Below are 18,858 nucleotides of genomic sequence, written 5' to 3'. Positions count from 1 at the left end.
ACAGGATTTGCATGTGGAGGCTTTGCAGCATTTGATATACACTACTACAGAAATGAGATCTAGTCCCGGTTGGGAACTAGCTCTATTCCCGGTTTCCTAACCGGGACTAGCAATCCGGGGCTAAAGGTGTTGTTCTTTAGTCCCGGTTTGCCACAACCGGGACTAAAGATCCTCCCAGCTTTAAAAAAATTAATGTCTCTCACCGCTGCGCCCTGTGAGATTCGAACCCAAGACCTCATGCACTGCCTCGCGCGTAGCTTACCACCCCACCTACACAACACATCTAACAATGGATGGGATGCTTTCCTCTTGAACTAACCCATCCGGGGACCTTTAGTCCGGGTTGGTGTTACCAACCGGGACTAAATGGTCTACCTTTAGTCTGGGTTGGTATTACCAACCGGGACTAAAGGTTGGAGGACTTTTAGTCCCGGTTTAGCCGTTGGGCAGGGGTCTTTAGTCTCGGTTGGAGACACCAACCGGGACTAAAGGCCTTCTAGTCCTGGGGGCAAAAAATGCCGAGGCTAATGCCAAATTGGGACATCGTTCTAAAGTTTATTCTCTAGTAGTGATAGGTGCCCAATGTTATCCTTTCCTTGTTACATGGGCCGGTGTCGATGTAGCATATATGGATTAATTGTCAACAGAGGGATTATAGGTGTGTTTTGTATAATTTTGTAGTTGTGTGTTTCTTGACATGGAGAGGACAGGTGGTCTATGTTCAGACCTTATTACCATGGCCGCGCCTTATTACCACGACAATAGAACTGCTTTATAAATATGTACAGATACAAAGGCAGAATGGCTGGTGTACTGACTAATCTGACATTCTTGTCTCGAGAATAAAGCTTCTGGTTTCAAAATCGGAAAGGGATGGAAGGTAGACTTTTTTGGCATAAAAATAAGCGCGTTCAGCAATCAGCATATAGACACCCTTTTGCTGCCCTCTGGTCGCTATGACATGCTACTGCTAATCATTTCGTTCCTGTCAGGCGTGCCTTGGGAAATGGGTGGTATGTTCATTTATCTATTGTGTCAATCATAAATTACAGAGGCACTGCAAAGCCTGTAACAACCGACGTGCTTTTTCAGTTAATGTCCGTTACACAAATATACAGTAAGTAATGCATGCAGAAAGCCAAAGAAGCTTTGAATGGAAGTTGTTCCATGGACTTTGTTGGTGAAAGTTAGGGCACGTGTTAGAGCCTGACACCCCATAGTTATGCACTAGCATCACTCGGAGGTTTAATAAGATAGTATGATACAAGCTTACATTGTACAGTATCAAGAAGGGCAAAGATGAATTGTATTCACTAGTATAGAAATAATTTTTACAGACGGTTTCTATTTCTAATAGAGGCGGTCGACATAGGAAACCGTCTGTAACTTTGGCGGGAGGCACTGTTGCTACACAACCATTTTTGAAAATCAATTTTTAGGGACGGTTACGTTAAGAAAACCGCCTCTAAAAATGTATACATTTCTCGGGGTGGTTTCCTTAAGAGAACCACCCATGGAAATAGGATTTTTAGGGACCAACGTCTTTACCGAAAACCGTCTCTAGAAGAGACAATTAAGTTTTAAGGATGGTTCTGTTAAAAGAATTGCGCCTGAAATCTAATAACAGGAGGGGTGCTCTATAATTTGTGGCATAATGGTGGTTCTTTAAACTGGCCATTAAAATCATTTTTTACCGTTAGCAAAATCATTTCGTTATTAGCGACTAACAGTCCGAGGGAAATCTTTAGCAACTAACCCTTGAACGATACTTGTTAACTTTTAGTAACTGACGTTACATGGTATTTTGGGGTTGTGGTGTAGTGTAGTGATAAGGGTCCTCACATTACCAGTTGGCACCTTGAGCTGTCAGTGGTAGCCTTTGACACTGTTGTTTTATGACCTAGCAGCAATAGGAGGAGGGGGCATCAGTCCCGATTGCCCACCGCCGACACCAATTCTTGCAATAGTAGTGCTTCGGAACCACCGGTACTGGATGGTTATGTAGTAGTGCAACATAATGCGCCACAACCTATTATGACGTAATGGCTTGCAGCTCCCCAACCCCACTTGCATAATATAATGAGCGTCATATTCACCTAAACAGCTACTTTTCTATTAATATGGCTATATATAGCGTGCCCAAGTGTATCTTCGGTTATCAAAGCACGAGCCCACAACTAATCAGCTATCAGAGGTGAGTCCTGTTCTTTTTGTCAGGTCATCGGTTTTATTTTGTTCGGTAGGATTAATATATATAGTTCCCTTTTATTGTGTCAGAAATTGAAGCCTAACACGTACACATGCATCTAACATATACGCAGATGAAGCCTGCAACGGTGGCACTGCTCATTTTGATGAACATGACGTGCACTATTGGATACTTTGACCGTGCAAGTTTTTTGGAACAAAGGCCCAAGAAACCACCTTGCTGGCAAATTCCTATGGAAGCAATGAAGGAACTGGTTTTACCAAGGGCATAAATCTTGGAAGGAAGCTGGCGGGCCGCGTCTCTACTGCTAGAGAGATCTGCTGCAGAATGAGCTCCAGTCCTTGCAAAGTAACATATGATTGTACTTAGAGATATATGCTTGCATTCACAAGCATATATATGCAGGACGGATATCCTATATATAGATATGGTATGTTGTATCAGCAGGCTCTTAAGTCCCTTGTATCATCTGGGTTTAGACCTATCTAAATAATTTCTGGGGTCATGAAATGCCGTGTAATATTGTATTGAGCGTACGCTCAATATTAAACAATAAATTAAAATATGTCCTGTGTGTGTTAAGAAGTTACTAAGATAAATCCATGGATGTTCTTGGTGAAAGAACCTTTGGCCATGGTTAGTATTATTTACTGCTGTTTTGCTCTACATCATCAGGTTCTTTTTTCCTAAGAAATTTAGCTTTGATCGGTCATCACCAGAAGAAAACGGGTAAAGGTCAATCAACATATTAGATCGATGGCCCGTAATACCCTGAAAATTTTGCATTTTTCCAAAACAGATAAAATGATTTATTAAGCATTTTTGGTGGGCATTGAACCTAGGGAAATAATATTTTTTATGGAATTAAAATCAAACCTAAGGTTGGTAACTTCTTGATGCATACATGCTGCTGCATATTTATTTTTGTGATGATTTGTCTTGATTCAAAGTTCAAATGAATTCAAAATCTATTTGAAAGTGCTTTTGGAAATCTATTTGGAAAAAAAAGAAAAAAATCCTTCTCACTACCTCCCCTCTCTCATTTCGGCCTGCTGGCCCAGCTCCCCGACGGCCCGCTCACCTCCCTTCCTTTCCCCTCCTCCTGTTTTTCTCTTGGACCGGCCCAATCTGCGCGCCGCTCTCTCCCGCACGCTGGCAACTGCTGCCGCCGCGCCTCCCTTCCCTCTTAGCCGCTGACAACCCGGCCCTGCCCGTCAGAGCCGCCCCCAACCTCCCGCACCGCGCGCGTCAGCCACAACCGCCGCTCCGCGCCCACGTCTTCGGTCATGGGAGCATCCCCCCACGCCCGGCCTATACAAAAGGGAGCCGAGACCCTCCGCTGCACCCTCTGCTGTCTCCCCGCTCCCTCTCACGTTCGCCCGTGCACGAGGAAACCGCCGCACCATAGCGCCCAGATCTGCTGTCTGCCCCCGCGTGGTCTGCCGTCCCCGAGCCGCCTCCGTCTCCGATTTTCGCCGTGGTGAGATTCGCCGTGCTTTCCTCTCTCTCCCTGACCTTTCCCCCTTGGCATTTGGTGGCTTGTATGACCGTTTTTGAGTGCGCAATGGTGCTCCGCATCGCTGGCAATGGCGACCGCCACCTCGGCTCTCTCCTCCGGCCGCCTTCTCGGCCTGACCGAGGTCTCCTTCACCCCCGCTATCCCTCGGTGCTCTCGGATGGGCACACCGTGGCCCGTAGGCCGAGTTTCGCACGCGCCGGCGAGGTTCTTGCCGTCGGCAATGGCAGTGCCGCCGCCGGAGCCACTGTTCCCGGCCGGCTCCTTCTCTCTTCCCCCAGATCTAATCCGAACCACCCATCCATGATCCAACGTCCCACGTAAGCCGATACCCCTTCGCGAGTTGGTTTTGCTAATGAGTCCCTGAGCTTTTCTAAGTCTTAACCCGCAGTCCAAAACACATTTCTAGAGTACGCTTTCCCCTTTTAAAAACGTAAAATATACTGTTTTAGTCCAAAATACATTTTCAGTATTTACAGACTGTGTTGCTTATAAAATCGTCGTTATAGCTCCGATTTGACCCGTTCAAATCACGTTAGGTTCGCAATTAAGTTCTCTACTTGTTAATACCACTGTTAACCCTGTTTGCAACATTTAAATTTTGAGATTAGATTTAGTTAAATAAATTGCTATAGGAAATCCAGTTTAAATTGTAACTTTCGCGTTTTAGCTCCGTTTTTCGTGAACTTCACGTTGACGTGATTGTAGCGAGACATAGAATCTTTTCATAAACATTTTATCTTGTTTTCTATACTGCTGGTGTACTATTCTAACTGTAGGATTGTTTACTTTGCATGAATGCCTTTGGAATGTTGTATGTTGCCATGTTGGTTGCGTTCAGACGGTGAGGAGAACGTTGGAGACCAAGAGTTTTTCGACGACCAGCAGGACCAGCAGGAGTTTGCTAACCAAGGCAAGTATAGCATGGGCCTACCTTGATGTCCTATTCACTTTAATCATTCACTCATGTGCATGTGTCTAACTTTGATAACCATAAGGACATCCTAGTTATTTGATGACATGTTTCCTTGACTCCTATGGGTTAATTGCATATGGGTAGATTGCTAGTGCTCTAACTGAACGTGATCTAAACAATGGTTAAAGGTTCTATGGAACTAAAGGTAAAACATGCTTTATAACAATTGATCCATAGGGTGAAGGTGCAAATGACTTTGATCATGATGCCCTAAGCCCTCCATAAGGACTTATCTGTCGGCAAAAGCTGGGACTAACAGTGCAACCGTGAGAGTCATATGGCTCTGACTTTAGTTCAGTAATAGGATCTTTTCTAGCTTGTTAGAGGTTGCCTTTATGGTGCAAAAGGGGCTTGCCATGTTGGGTATAGGGCTGCCTCTATTCCTATGTGTATAGCCGCGATGGATATGTGCCATAGGAAAGGGGGGTTCCTACATCTACCTGCCGAGGAAACCTAGCGGCCCTAACTTGTTAGAGAAACCTATGAAATGGCTTCATAGTGTACCCTGCCCGTTCACCTTGGCAGTGATATGGGAGTAATTAATCCGGGCATATGGGAATCATAACTCATGGTGAATGTGCATAACCTCTGCAGAGGGTTACAAACTGTTATAACAGCCGTGCTCATGGTCACGAGTGGCCCGAAAAACTCACAGAATAACTGGTTACTTATTGTTGTTTAGTTATGATGTTATACGATGATAATATGACCCAAATGGTTCTGATATCTTATTATATGGGTTTAAATGGGAGCTTAAGCATAACTTGCTAATAGTAGAGAATAAAATCTTGACTCACTAAAAGTGCTAACTATAGTAAACCAATGTCAACCTTTTTGAGCTTTCATAACCCCATGTTAACTTGTTAAGTACTTGAAGTACTTACACTTGTTTACTTTCTATATTTGGATAAAAATCCTGGATGGGTAATAGATGACAACGTGTATGAGGAGTTTCCTGAGGACTATTAGGCTTGTGGTCAACCAGTTGACTGTCCCTGTGATGGAGTTACCACGAGAGAGTTATCTTTTACTTTTCGCTGTGTTGTATAAGATTATGTGATGATATTAATCGTGATGTAAGAAACACAGTGATGATACTTTATGCATTTTGTCGACTTATGTGTGTGACTGATCCTTAGGCACATATGAGCTTTATGCATTCAATTTTCTCCTTAAAATTGGGTGTGACAAATTGGTATCAGAGCCATGTTGACTGTAGGACGCAAGCCTAGTTAGAGATGGTCAATTTAGTATCTTTGCTCCACTGGTTTCTTGCTTACTGTCTCATTCTTATTATTTTATTAAAATATTTATGCTATTCATACCTTAATCTATTATATAAAATTGTTGATTTTAATTCTATCTTACTCTAAATTTATAGATGTCTCGTAACCCGAAGACCGCCCGCCTCAGCACTGCAGGCTACCATGCCTTGTTCACCCCCTGTGCTCCATAGGCGGAGAAGGAGATTATGATCATCTCCGATGATGAGGTGGAACCTTTGATCGAGGATGATGAGTAGTGAATGGCTACCCCGACACCTGCACCTGCTCCTACTCTAGCTGTTGCACCTGTCTATCCTACTATAGCTACCCCAGCGGAGTCATCAGCTACTTCACCTACGCCTATGCCATCCCCAGCTGTTCCTGTGGTGGATGAGGAGATAGGCTGGAAGTGCAAATACTACTTCAAGCTAGCCCCGGAGATAGCCTACTACCACACCCTCCTTACTCATGTCCTGGATGACTACTACCCTGATCTGCACGCCTCCATCAGCTATCATTGTGCAGAGTACCAGCATCCTTTGGAGGCAACCTTTTGGAAGGTAGGGCTGGTTGTCACTGCTTGGAATGACATAAAGAATGGACACGAGGTGGAGACTGTCCATTGTGCCCCTACCAGACGGGCTCACGCATTGGATGGCATGGAAGATGCAGCGCAGGACGCCTACATCTACTACCATGGTCGTCGTTTTGAGGCCATGAGGGAGGATCGTTTCAGGTTCCTTCCTCGCAATGATCATGAGGGTAACTGGCAGGTCCTGGCACCACCAAAAAGTGACCCAACTCTAGAAGCAACAGTGCAACATGTCCATGCCATGCAGGGGGTAGATGAAGAGGTCAAGGGAGAGCTGCGTGCATCACAGAGGGCCGAGAGGCGTCTCCAGAAGCAAGTTGATGAACTACGTGCTCAACTTGGGCTGCCACCGATCTACAAGAAGAAGCGCTGGTCATTCACCATGATTGACACCGCCCCATAGGTGTTAGATTCCTTGTTTAAAGATTACAACGTTGTTAGTTCGTGAGTCATGTCTAGTCTTGTTTGGTCTTGTGAACTTTAATGATTAGATATTTTTAATTGTGAACTTGGATGATTTGGAGTTTGTTTGATTTCTGGAGGTTTGTGGGCATGTCCACAACTTCCTTAGGTTTGAACCTTAAGTTTAGACGTTGTTCTTAATGTAGATGGGTTTGCTTTATCTTATCTCTGCTGTGCTATTTTCTGGAACAGCCTGTGTTCTTTATCTTGTATCTCGAGATCTGGGCTGTCAAAAATTCTGAAATTTTTGTGGAGAAATATAGACTTCTGTATCTTTCCAATGTCTCTAGAATCATGTCAATATCTATTCAGGTTTGTGAGATCTAGCTGTCACAAGTTGATGTTCCTGCACAGACTAGAACACAGAACAGATTTAGTTTAGCTATGTTTTTGACCATGTGTATGTTAGAATCTGTAAAAGTGATCTAAATAAAAGTTGTAGCTGATCTCCTAAGCTTTCCAACCGTTCTTGGTACATCTCTATGGGATCTTTGAAACTCAAGTTATAACAGATTTACCGAACTGCTGTAATTGAATCTTGTCCAGAAAGTTTTCAGCATTGTTCATTATCTTTCATAAGCTTTCTATAAATTGGAAATCTCTAAAATTTTGCGTATTTGTTGAAAAACAGATGGCCACAAGAGGAGGAAGAGGCAGAGGCCATGGTCATGGACGTGATGCTCTCATAAATCCACCACCACCGCCACTAGTGACTATGGAACAATTGATGGGAATGCAAGCGCAGTTGATGCAAGCCATGATGCAACGCTTGGATAATGAACCGGCAAGAGGACCACCGCCTGTTCAGGTCAAAGACAAGCATGGAGAATTCATGAAGGGTCACCCTTCGGTGTTCACCCATGCCTCAGACCCTTTGGAGGCAGATGATTGGTTGCATGCTGTGGAAAAAAAACTTAACATAGCACAATGCAATGATCTTGAGAAGGTGTTGTATGCTTCTAGTCAACTCTAGGGAGCAGCTCAGGATTGGTGGGATTCTTTCCAGTATGGACGCCCCAATGATGCTCCTACTATCACCTAGCAGGAATTCAAGGACAATTTCTGGTCTTATCATATCCTTGATGGACTCGTGGAATTAAAGCAGGTGGAATTCATGTCCCTCAAGCAAGGATCCATGACTGTGGCGGAGTATCGTGACAAGTTTGCTCAATTATCACGCTATGCTCCAAATGATGTAGCTAAGGACAAGGAGAAGCAACGCCGTTTCCTCAAGGGACTTTATGATGGACTATAGCTCCAGCTGATGTCCAACACCTACCCTAACTTTAAGTCCTTGGTGAACCGTGCTATTGTGATTGACGATAAGCGCAAAGAGATGGAAGCCAAGAAGAGGAGACTTTAAGGGCAAGCTTCTGGAAGCAACACCCACCCGCGTGCCTGTCCCCAGCAGGGTTTTTAGCAGAGGAATCAAGGACCATCTAACCAGGGAAACCGTGGTCAGTATCCTTAGCATAACCAGTTCCAGCAACGCCCTCAGTACCAGCAACAGTATGGTAATCAGCGTCCCCCGCAACAGACCGGCAATCCGACAACACGCCAGGGAATGCCCAACAATGCTCCTGTGAAGAGTGGTGCACCCAATAACCCCAACGCATGCTACCACTGTGGAGAAGTAGGTCACTATGCTCATCAGTGTCCAAAGAAGCAGAACCAGCAAGCTCCTCAGAACCAGAATGGTAATCAGAAGTTCAATGCTCGACCACCTCACACTGCTAAGGTGAACTATGTGTCATCTGATGCAGCTCAGGAGACGCCCGAGGTCATGTTGGGTACATTTAGTGTCAACTCTATCTCTGCTACAATACCTTTTGATTCTGGTGCTTCGCATTCTTTTATTTCCCAAGCTTTTGTTAGAATGCATAGCATACCTTTATGTGCCATGAAAAACCCCATACTAGTAAATTCACCGGGAGGTAGTATGCCAGCTTCTTATTGGAGTCCCTCAACTAGCATTTCCTTAAGGGGGGTAGACTTCAAAGTGACACCTATTATGTTGAGAACAACGGGAATTGATCTTATTTTAGGAATGGATTGGATGAAACAACACCGGGCAGTGATTCAGTGTTAGGAGACATCACCCAATGGAGATAGAATCTGTGTAGAAGTGGTAGTGCAAGCTCAGCCAATGGCCACTGTGAATCGGCTGGATGGTGATGCCAATAAATAAGATCGTGTTGTGGAGGAGTTTCCGGATGTCTTCCCTGATGACTTGCCACGTATGCCACCTGACCGTGACATTGAATTCATTATTAAATTATTACCTAGAATTGCACCAATAGCTAAACGTCCATATAGAATGGGGGTTAATGAATTAGAAGAGCTTAAGAAACAACTAAAAGAGTTGCAAGAAAAAGGTTTCATACGCCCCAGTTCTTCCCCATGGGGGCACCTGTGATCTTTGTGGATAAGAAGGATGGTAGCCAACGAATGTGTGTGTATTACCGTTCACTTAATGAGGTGACTATCAAGAATAAATACCATTTGCCTAGGATTGATGATGTGTTTGATCAGTTGAGAGGAGCCTATGTGTTCTCCAAGATTGATCTCCGCTCAAGTTACCATCAACTAAAGATTCGAAACTCAGACATACATAAGACAACATTCACTACATGGTATGGCTTGTATGAGTTTACTGTTATGTCTTTTAGATTAACCAATGGACCTGCATACTTTATGTATTTGATGAATAAGGTGTTCATAGAGTTTCTTAATAAATTTGTGGTGGTATTCATTGATGACATACTAGTATTCTCCAAGACCAAAGAAGAACATGCTGAACATATAAGGTTGGTCTTACAAAAGCTTAGAGAACATAAGTTGTACGCTAAGTGGAGCAAGTGTGAGTTTTGGTTGAAGGAGGTCTCTTTTCTGGGTCATGTTGTCTCTAATGGTGGAATAGCAGTGGTTCCAGGCAAAGTAGAAGATGTGTTGAATTGGAAACCACCAATCAATGTAAGTGAGATTCATAGCTTTTTGGGATTGGCTGGATACTACAGGAGGTTCATTGAAGGTTTTTCCATGCTTGCTAAGCCTATGACAGCTCTGTTGGAAAAGAATGCTAAATTTATATGGTCTGATAAATGCTAGGCAAACTTTGATGAGCTAAAGAAGAGATTGACTACAACTCCAGTGTTGACTTTGCCAGATTTAAGCAAGAACTTCTCTATATATTGTGATGCATCCTGTTTGGGCCTTGGATGTGTGCTTATGCAAGAAGGAAGAGTGGTGGCATATGCATCGAGACAATTGAGGAAGCATGAGTTGAATTACCCTACTCATGACTTGGAATTGGCAGCTCTGGTTCATGCTTTGAAAATCTAGAGACATTATCTAATTGGGCATAAGAGTGACATCTATACAGACCACAAGAGTTTGAAGTATATCTTTACCCAATCAGATCTAAATCTAAGACAATGTCGTTGGTTAGAATTGATCAAAGACTATGATTTGGAAGTGCATTATCATCCGGGAAAAGCAAATATCGTAGCTGATGCACTTAGCAGAAAGAGCTATGCCAATGGACTTTGGATGACATTTATGTCAGCAGAGTTGTGTGCTGAAATGGAGTATCTCAACTTGAGTCTTGTCACTAATGCAATGGAATTGGTGATAGAGCCTACATTGTTGCAAGAGATACGCAAAGGTCAATTGGAGGATGAAAAACTAAAAGAGATAGCGGAGAATATAGTGCATGGAAAGGCACCAGGATTCAGGATGGATGAGAATGGTACTCTTTGGTTCAGAAAAGGATATGTGTACCTGAAGTGAAGGCTATCCGTGATGCAATTCTGCAAGAGGCCCATGAGTTTGCTTATTCTATACATCTCAGAAGTATGAAGATGTATTTGGATCTCAAAGAGAAGTATTGGTGGTATGGTTTGAAGAGAGATGTGGCAGAGTATGTGGCTTTGTTTGACACTTGTCAAAGAGTGAAAGCTGAGCATCAAAGACCTGTAGGATTGCTACAACCAATGAAGATTCCTGAGTGGAAATGGGAAGAAGTTGGTATGGATTTTATCATAGGTTTGCCCCGCACTCAAAGAGGTTATGATTCAATATGGGTAATAGTGGATCGACTCACCAAGGTTGCTCACTTTTTACCGGTCAAGACTACCTATACGGGTGCAAGGCTAGCAGAGTTGTACATAGAAAGGATAGTGTGCTTACATGGTGTTCTCAAGAAAATTGTGTCGGATAGAGGCACTCAGTTTACATCGCAATTCTAGTAGAAAGTACATAGATCTTTGGGGATAAAGTTGAATTTTAGTTCTGCTTACCACCCACAAACTGATGGACAGACTGAAAGGATCAACCAGATTTTGGAAGATATGTTGAGAGCTTGTGCACTGCAGTATGGTACTAGTTGGGACAAGAGTTTACCATATGCTGAGTTCTCGTACAACAATAGTTACCAGAAGAGTCTCAAGATGGCACCTTTTGAGGCGTTGTATGGGCATAAATGTAGAACGCCTTTGTTCTGGAATCAGACTGGTGAAACTCAAGTGTTTGGACCCGATGTCCTTAGAGACGCAGAAGAACAAATGAGAATGATTAGGGACAACTTGAGGGTGGCTCAGTCCCGACAAAAGAGTTATGATGATACTCGCAGAAGAGAGCTGACTTTCGAAGGTGTGAGAAGATTCAATATGAAGGGCAAGCTAGCACCGAGGTATATTGGACCTTTCTAGATTATCGAGAGACGTGGAGAAGTGGCCTATCAATTGGAACTGCCAAAAAGTTTGTCACGTGTGCATGATGTGTTCCATGTTTCTCAATTGAAAAAGTGTTTGAGGGTACCAGAAGAGCAGATTCCTTTGGAAGAGCTTGCTGTTAAGGAAGATCTTACATATGAAGAGTATCCGATAAGGATCTTGGGAACTACAGAAAGAGTTACAAGAAGCCGAACTATAAAGATGTGCAAGGTCCAGTGGAATCGATATTCAGAGGATGAGGCTACTTGGGAAAGAGAAGAGGATCTGAGAAAATCTTATTTGCAGCTGTTCGAGTAAGCGATCAACCAATCTCGAGGACGAGATTCTTTTTAAGGGGGTAGAACTGTAATACCCTAAAAAATTTGCATTTTTCCAAAATAGCTAAAATGATTTATTAAGCATTTTTGGTGAGCATTGAACCTAGGGAAATAATATTTTTATGGAATTAAAATCAAACATAAGGTTAGTAACTTCTTGATGCATACATGCTGCTGCATATTTATTTTTGTGATGATTGGTCTTGATTCGAAGTTCAAATGAATTCAAAATCTATTTGAAAGTGCTTTTGGAAATCTATTTGGAAAAAAAAAGAAAAAAATCCTTCTCACTCCCTCCCCTCTCTCGTTTCGGCCTGCTGGCCCAGCTCCCCGATGGCCCGCTCACCTCCCTTCCTTTCCCCTCCTCCTGTTTTTCTCTAGGGCCGGCCCAATCCGCGCGCCGCTCTCTCCCGCACGCTGGCATCTGCTGCCGCCGCTCCTCCTTCCCTCTGAGCCATTGACAACCTGGCCCCGCCCATTAGAGCCGCCCCCATCCTCCCGCACCATGCGCGTCAGCCACAACTGTCGCTCCGCACCCACGTCTTTGGTCGTGGGAGCGTCCCCTCGCGCCTAGCCTCTACAAAAGGGAGCCGAGACCCTCCGCTGCACCCTCTACTGTCTCCCCGCTCCCTCTCGTGTTCACCCGTGCACGAGGAAACCGCCGCACCGTAGCACCGAGATCTGCCGTCCGCCCTCCGCGTGGTCCGCCGTCCCCGAGCCGCCTCCGTCTCCGATTTTTGCCGTGGTGAGATTCGCCGTGCTCTCCTCTCCCTCCCTGACCTTTCCCCTTGGCATTTGGTGTCTTGTATGACCGTTTTTGAGTGCGCCATGGAGCTCCGCATCACCGGCAATGGCGACCACCGCCTCGGCTCTCTCCTCCGGCCGCCTTCTCGGCCTGACCGAGGTCTCCTTCACCCCCACTATCCCCCGGTGCTCTCGGATGGGCACACCATGGCCCGTAGGCCGAGTTCTGCATGCGCCGGCGAGGTTCTTACCATCGACAATGGCAGCGCCGCCGCCGAAGCCACTATTCCCGTCTGGCTCCTTCTCTCTTCCCCCAGATCTAATCCGGACCACCCATCCATGATCCAACGGCCCACTAAGCTGATACCCCTTCGCGAGTCAGTTTTGCTAATGAGTCCCTGAGATTTTCTAAGTCTTAACCCGTAGTCCAAAACACATTTCCAGAGTACGCTTTCCCCTTTTGAAAACATAAAATATACTGTTTTAGTCCAAAATACATTTTCAGTATTTACAAAAATGCCATTGCACTGTGTTGCTTACAAAATCGTCGTTATAGCTCTGATTTGACCCGTTCAAATCACGTTAGGTTCGCAATTAAGTTCTCTACTTGTTAATACCACTGTTAACCCTGTTTGCAACATTTAAATTTTGAGATTAGATTTAGTTAAATAAATTGCTATAGGAAATCCCGTTTAAATCATAACTTTCGTGTTTTAGCTCCGTTTTTTGTGAACTTCGCGTTGACATGATCGTAGCGAGACAGAATCTTTTCATAAACATTTTATCTTGTTTTCTATACTGCTGGTGTACTGTTCTAACTGTAGGATTGTTTACTTTGCATGAATGCCTTTGGAATGTTGTATGTTGTTGTGTTGGTCGCGTTCAGACAGCGAGGAGAACGTTGGAGACCAAGAGTTCTTCGACGACCAGCAGGACCAGCTCGAAAAAATAATATAAAATTTCAGCACCATATTTTATCGCGTGATGAGACTCAAATTTCAAAAAATAGAAAACCCTTCAATACGATGTCGGATGAAGATAAGTTTTATACGTAAATTGTAGACCTCGATGAGATCTACAACTTTGTTGTTTTGAGTTTTTTCATTTGAGGAAGCTAAGATGCTCGAAAAAATAATATAAAATTTTGGGGCTTCCAAAAATATAAAAAGTTACTGTTCATCCGCAAAACCGCGCAGAACGTTGAAAGTTGAACTTTTTCGAGAGTTGGAGGGCCAAAGTTGTCCGGTTTTGAAGTTTGAGGTTGAAATCCGAACTTTGCTGCAAGTTGGAGGGTGTAAATTGGACTTAACCCAACAATGAAATATGGACACACATTCAGGCGTAGGGAGACACCCATATTTTCGTATCAACGCTACTGCCCCTGCTATTATCCCTCCATGGGCCCACTCATCATCTCTCCCTTCCATCACAGCTCCCTCTGGCCGTCTCTCCATCTCTAGCGAGCATAGACGTTGGTAGCCAGAGCAGCGTGTGGTGGGGGCCATAGCACGGCAACCCAGGCCGAGCTCCTTGATGGCGATGTTGGACATCGGCAGGAATGAAGACTGCGGCGTGGAGGATGGCAACTATGAGATGGTGGCTGCCGCACCTGCACTCATCGGCACTGCCCGCCGGACCCGCTGCCATGCCCAATATAATGTAGTCTGCTCCGCCTGCCGAATCCTCCGCCGCACACGTGCTCGACCTCACCGCCCGCAGGCCCTGTCTCTGTGGCCCAGCTCGTCTGGCTCCGGCGTGCACCCGAGCACCGCACCCTGCTACTGCCAGATCGCCTCAACAAGCTATAGACGTACCTCCGCGCCTCCTACCACAGTTTGCAGGTCTCCCAGCTGCACTCGCACAGCCACGTCTTCTCCCTGCTGAATGTGGTGTGGCGGGTGCACTGCCTCTTGATCGACGAGGCCACCTTCATCCTCCTCCGGGGCATCGCCTACGGCCGGTACCACGCGATCTCACCCACCAGGGGCCAACGGTAGGCACCGCTTCTGGCATCCTAGAAGTGTCTCTAGAGGTGGTTCTTGACCATCTAGCTGCCCGTGAAAGAATAGGGCGTCACTGAAAATAGTTTCTATGATAGTGCACCATTGTCCAGCAAACATACTTGCTGCAGTCTCAGTTCTCTTTTGTTTGAAATGTCTTGAACGAAATATTAAAGATGGATGCAGTGCTTGCACAAGGAATAAGTCTTGAAGCGATAGTAAAAAAAACATATCAATGTAAGCATACAGTTCAATATAATCTAAAAAAAATAGTTATCACATTGGAAGCTGCTCGCTTTGATATGTTAATGTGTTTCTGAAATGAAAATTAATTGACTAGAACTTATCTTACTTGATGGGGATTAGTCTTTCTTCAGGTGGTATATTTCTTCAGAAGAAATAATTCCTTTGAACCTAAAGTAGCAAAAGATCATGGTGTTTTATTTGTGTCAGTGAAATTTCATGGTTTACAGTTTTAGCAGCTAAAATTTAGAAGCGATCATGGTAACACTTTTGTCTACTTTTGGTGCTGCGTGTATGAACAGCCATTCTACCTCTGTAAAACTGACAAAATTGACAAGGCTGTCTGAATACTAAAGTTCTGCTCAATATAATCCGTTTCTTCAGCAGCAGATGAAAGCCTGAACTTGTCATAAATATAAATCACGTCAAAAAACTGTTATAAGAATACTTGATCGATGATCAAGCTAGATGGCCGTATTAGCTGTAGAGATGAATACACGAGTGTCCAATTATTGGAGTTTGTTGGCCACAGAAATTTTTTGGTTGGCCACAACAATAAAGGAAATATTATTATACGGAATCTAATAAGTTTTAGGCATATGGATATATCAGCTAGAATGGGAGAGAATTATTGTTGAAATGTGTTTTTTAGTGTTGAGGATGTGATTACCTGATGAAATGTTGTAAAAACATGGCTATGTACGGTTGCAAGGTTGGCTGGAAACAATTCCATTTCCTCAAAAAAAAAAGGAAATGAAGAAAGTTTTTTGATAACATGTGATTGGCATGCATTCACTAGAAGGGTTGTTTTAAAGGTCCATTCACTAGAAAGTTGATACAAAAACAGTACAATCTAGGACTCATGATCTATTACTTGGCTTTCATTTACACACCATGCATGATAACTTGTAATTATTTTATGGATTAACTACAACTATCAATACTTGATCTTTTCTTATACGAGAAATATCCAATAAAATACTTAAGCTATATTCTTACCATTCTAATTTTCATAGCATGTGCGCCTATTTTTTGATTCGAAACCCATAATATTAACCTAGAAATTATTCTCACATGATATATAAAATTTGTAATGTGGAAAATATCATTGGATTATAACATTTTAACGGACCCTTTTGTGGTTATGAATTTGTTATTCAGAATCTATATTATTGAAGGAATTATGTGGTGAAGTCTATTTTTCTGGTCCTCGCTGAAGGAAACCAGGCGTTATATGTTCAAATATAGGGAATAGACCTAATATTAAACAACATATATACATATGCGTAAACATGTAAATGAATGACAAGTATTTCCATAAAGTTCTAGACATCGAAAGTGTGTCTGGTGGGCGTGCCATCAAGTTGGTATCATGTTATTGGCGACATAATTATATTATTTGTCTTATTTGTGTGTTGGACGTATCAAAATATTGTGTGGGTGCACCGCGATTCTTATTCACGAAGAGAAGTGCACTTGCACAAAACCCACTACCCTACTTGGGAAGAAACAGATACTCTTAGTGTCCGGTAAGTACAACCATTCTTTCTCCTAGATGTACCTATAGTTGTAGCCCATCCATATTTCCAATCTAGGAAGGCGATTAAAAGATAAACCACTTAACATCTTCATCTGTTTACCTGGAATATTTCATTTTCAAACCTCTTCCATTGTCCCAGGCCATAGCTCAATAAAATATCATTGATGACAATTCTTTTGAATCACTTTTCTGTTGATTTTAAATAAAAATTGTGCCCTATCAAATTTCTTGTTTAATTTTGTAGTTGTGTGTTTCTTGACAAGGAGAGGACAGGAGGTCTATGTTCAGACCTTATTACCATGGCCGCGCCTTATTACCACGACAATAGAACTGCTTTATAAATATGTACAGATACAAAGGCAGAATGGCTGGTGTACTGACTAATCTGACATTCTTGTCTCGAGAATAAAGCTTCTGGTTTCAAAATCGAAAAGGGACGGAAGGTAAACTTTTTTGGCATAAAAATAAGCGCGTTCAGCGATCAGCATATAGACACCCTTTTGCTGCCATTTGGTCGCTATGACATGCTACTGCTAATCATTTCGTTCCTGTCAGGCGTCCGTTGGGAAATGGGTGACGATGAAAACGGTACGGAAATATCCCGTACCGCATTTTCTACATTTAATTCGATCAAATTCGTATTTTCGGACAAATTTGAATTCGGTTCGAAATTCGGAACACACCAAATTCGAAATCGGAACGAAAACGGTTTAGACATTTTTTCGACCGTTTTCTACTTTTCTACTTTTAATTCGGAATATCCCGAATTCGAAATTTGGTTTAAACCAAATTTGGCCCACTACAAGTCCAACCTTAGAAAAATTATATCTTTTTCATACGATCTTTTTCATTTGATGTCTTTAAGATGTTCAAAAAAATTAAAGAAAGTCAGTAGTATATTAATCACGTACAAGCGCTTGTTGCCTTAAAAAAAATCATATCTTCCTTACATCGTGTCGAATGGAGATACTTTTTAAGAAAGTTGTAGGCCTTGTTAATTATTATGTACTTGTTAATTGTTATGCACTTGGTCCTACGGGTCAATATTCCGTATTGATTTTTCATATACCGACCGTGTTCGACATAATTCCGCTCGAATTAGATCGTTTTCGAAATTTTCGATATTCCATAAGTTCATATTCGTTTTCATGTCCGGCTTTACCGCTTTTGCTTTTGTTTTCGTATTCAAATGTAGAAGTAGAAAACAGTTGAGAGGTTTTACGACCGTTTTCGACCGTTTTCTTCACTCGAAATGGGCGGTATGTTCATTTATCTGTTATTGTGTCTACGTGGTTCATGTCGACAATCATAAATTACAGATGCACTGCAAAGGCTGTAACAACCAACATGCTTTTTCAGATGTTGTCAAAGAAGCTTTGAAATCTGATGTACAGTACGTAATGCAGAAAGCCAAAGAAGCTTTGAACGGAAATTGCGGCATGGACTTTGTCGGTGAAGCAAAAGTTAGGGCACGTGTTCCAAACTGGTACCTCTGCGTATGCACTAGCAGCACATGATTTTTTTAAATAAAATGTTACAAGTATATAACATAAGTTTACACCATACTGTATCAAGAACAACAAAATATTAGAATTTTGACAGAGCGGATCATAACTTTTAAAAGCTCAACTCCAAAAGTGTGCAAGTAATTATGACTCATAACCCTACTTGACTTTATAGGACTATCCGATTCTTGCTCCAAAACAAGGAATCTGGTGTAATAGAACTGTCAAAAGGAGACCCTTATATTGGCTTGGTTGATACATATGGCCTTCATCTTATTGTGTATATATAGTACCCTCCAAGGTCCCTATACATACAAGTAGGAGCCCTTATAGCAAAGATCTCTTGATTCCTAGCCTAACTAGGATTTGAGTCTCCGTACAACAATTTGTACCTTGATCCTAATTAATCATTTGAAGCCACCGTGCTTCTCCAAAAATATTTGCATCAAATTGGCTCCTTTATTTTATTTGTACTCTAATAATTCACTTCAATTGAGTTGTGTTTATCTTGTTCTTGCTTGTGTTCTTCAATTCACGGTAGGGGCTAGCCTTTTTGGTGAGAGAGGTCAACCAGATTGTGACACGGTTGATAACCAGAGGAGATGCGGTGCTAAGGTTGCAGGCTTCGGGTCTTTATGATCGATCTGAAGCTAGATCGGTATGCCGTTTTCTACCAAATCGATAGTTACCTCAACCTGATGGAAGATCAGAACTACTTTTCAATCTTGCAATTTTTGAATTAAATTATTGCTATTA

At 42.9% G+C, this 18,858-nt stretch overlaps 1 long non-coding RNA gene across 1 annotated transcript; it reads left to right on the top strand.

Annotated features, from left to right (window-relative positions):
• The first annotated feature begins 2,132 nt into the window (after window positions 1–2,132).
• LOC136490841 (uncharacterized) lies at window positions 2,133–2,759 on the top strand. Its single transcript, XR_010767879.1, has 2 exons — window positions 2,133–2,194; window positions 2,322–2,759. It is a non-coding gene; the product is annotated as an uncharacterized lncRNA (long non-coding RNA).
• The last annotated feature ends 16,099 nt before the right edge of the window (window positions 2,760–18,858 follow it).

This window comes from Miscanthus floridulus, chromosome 11 (genome assembly GCF_019320115.1).
Source record: "Miscanthus floridulus cultivar M001 chromosome 11, ASM1932011v1, whole genome shotgun sequence".
Taxonomy (NCBI): domain Eukaryota; kingdom Viridiplantae; phylum Streptophyta; class Magnoliopsida; order Poales; family Poaceae; genus Miscanthus; species Miscanthus floridulus.
Note: the sequence above shows the minus strand (reverse complement) of the source record. Positions and strands in the feature narration are given on the sequence as shown.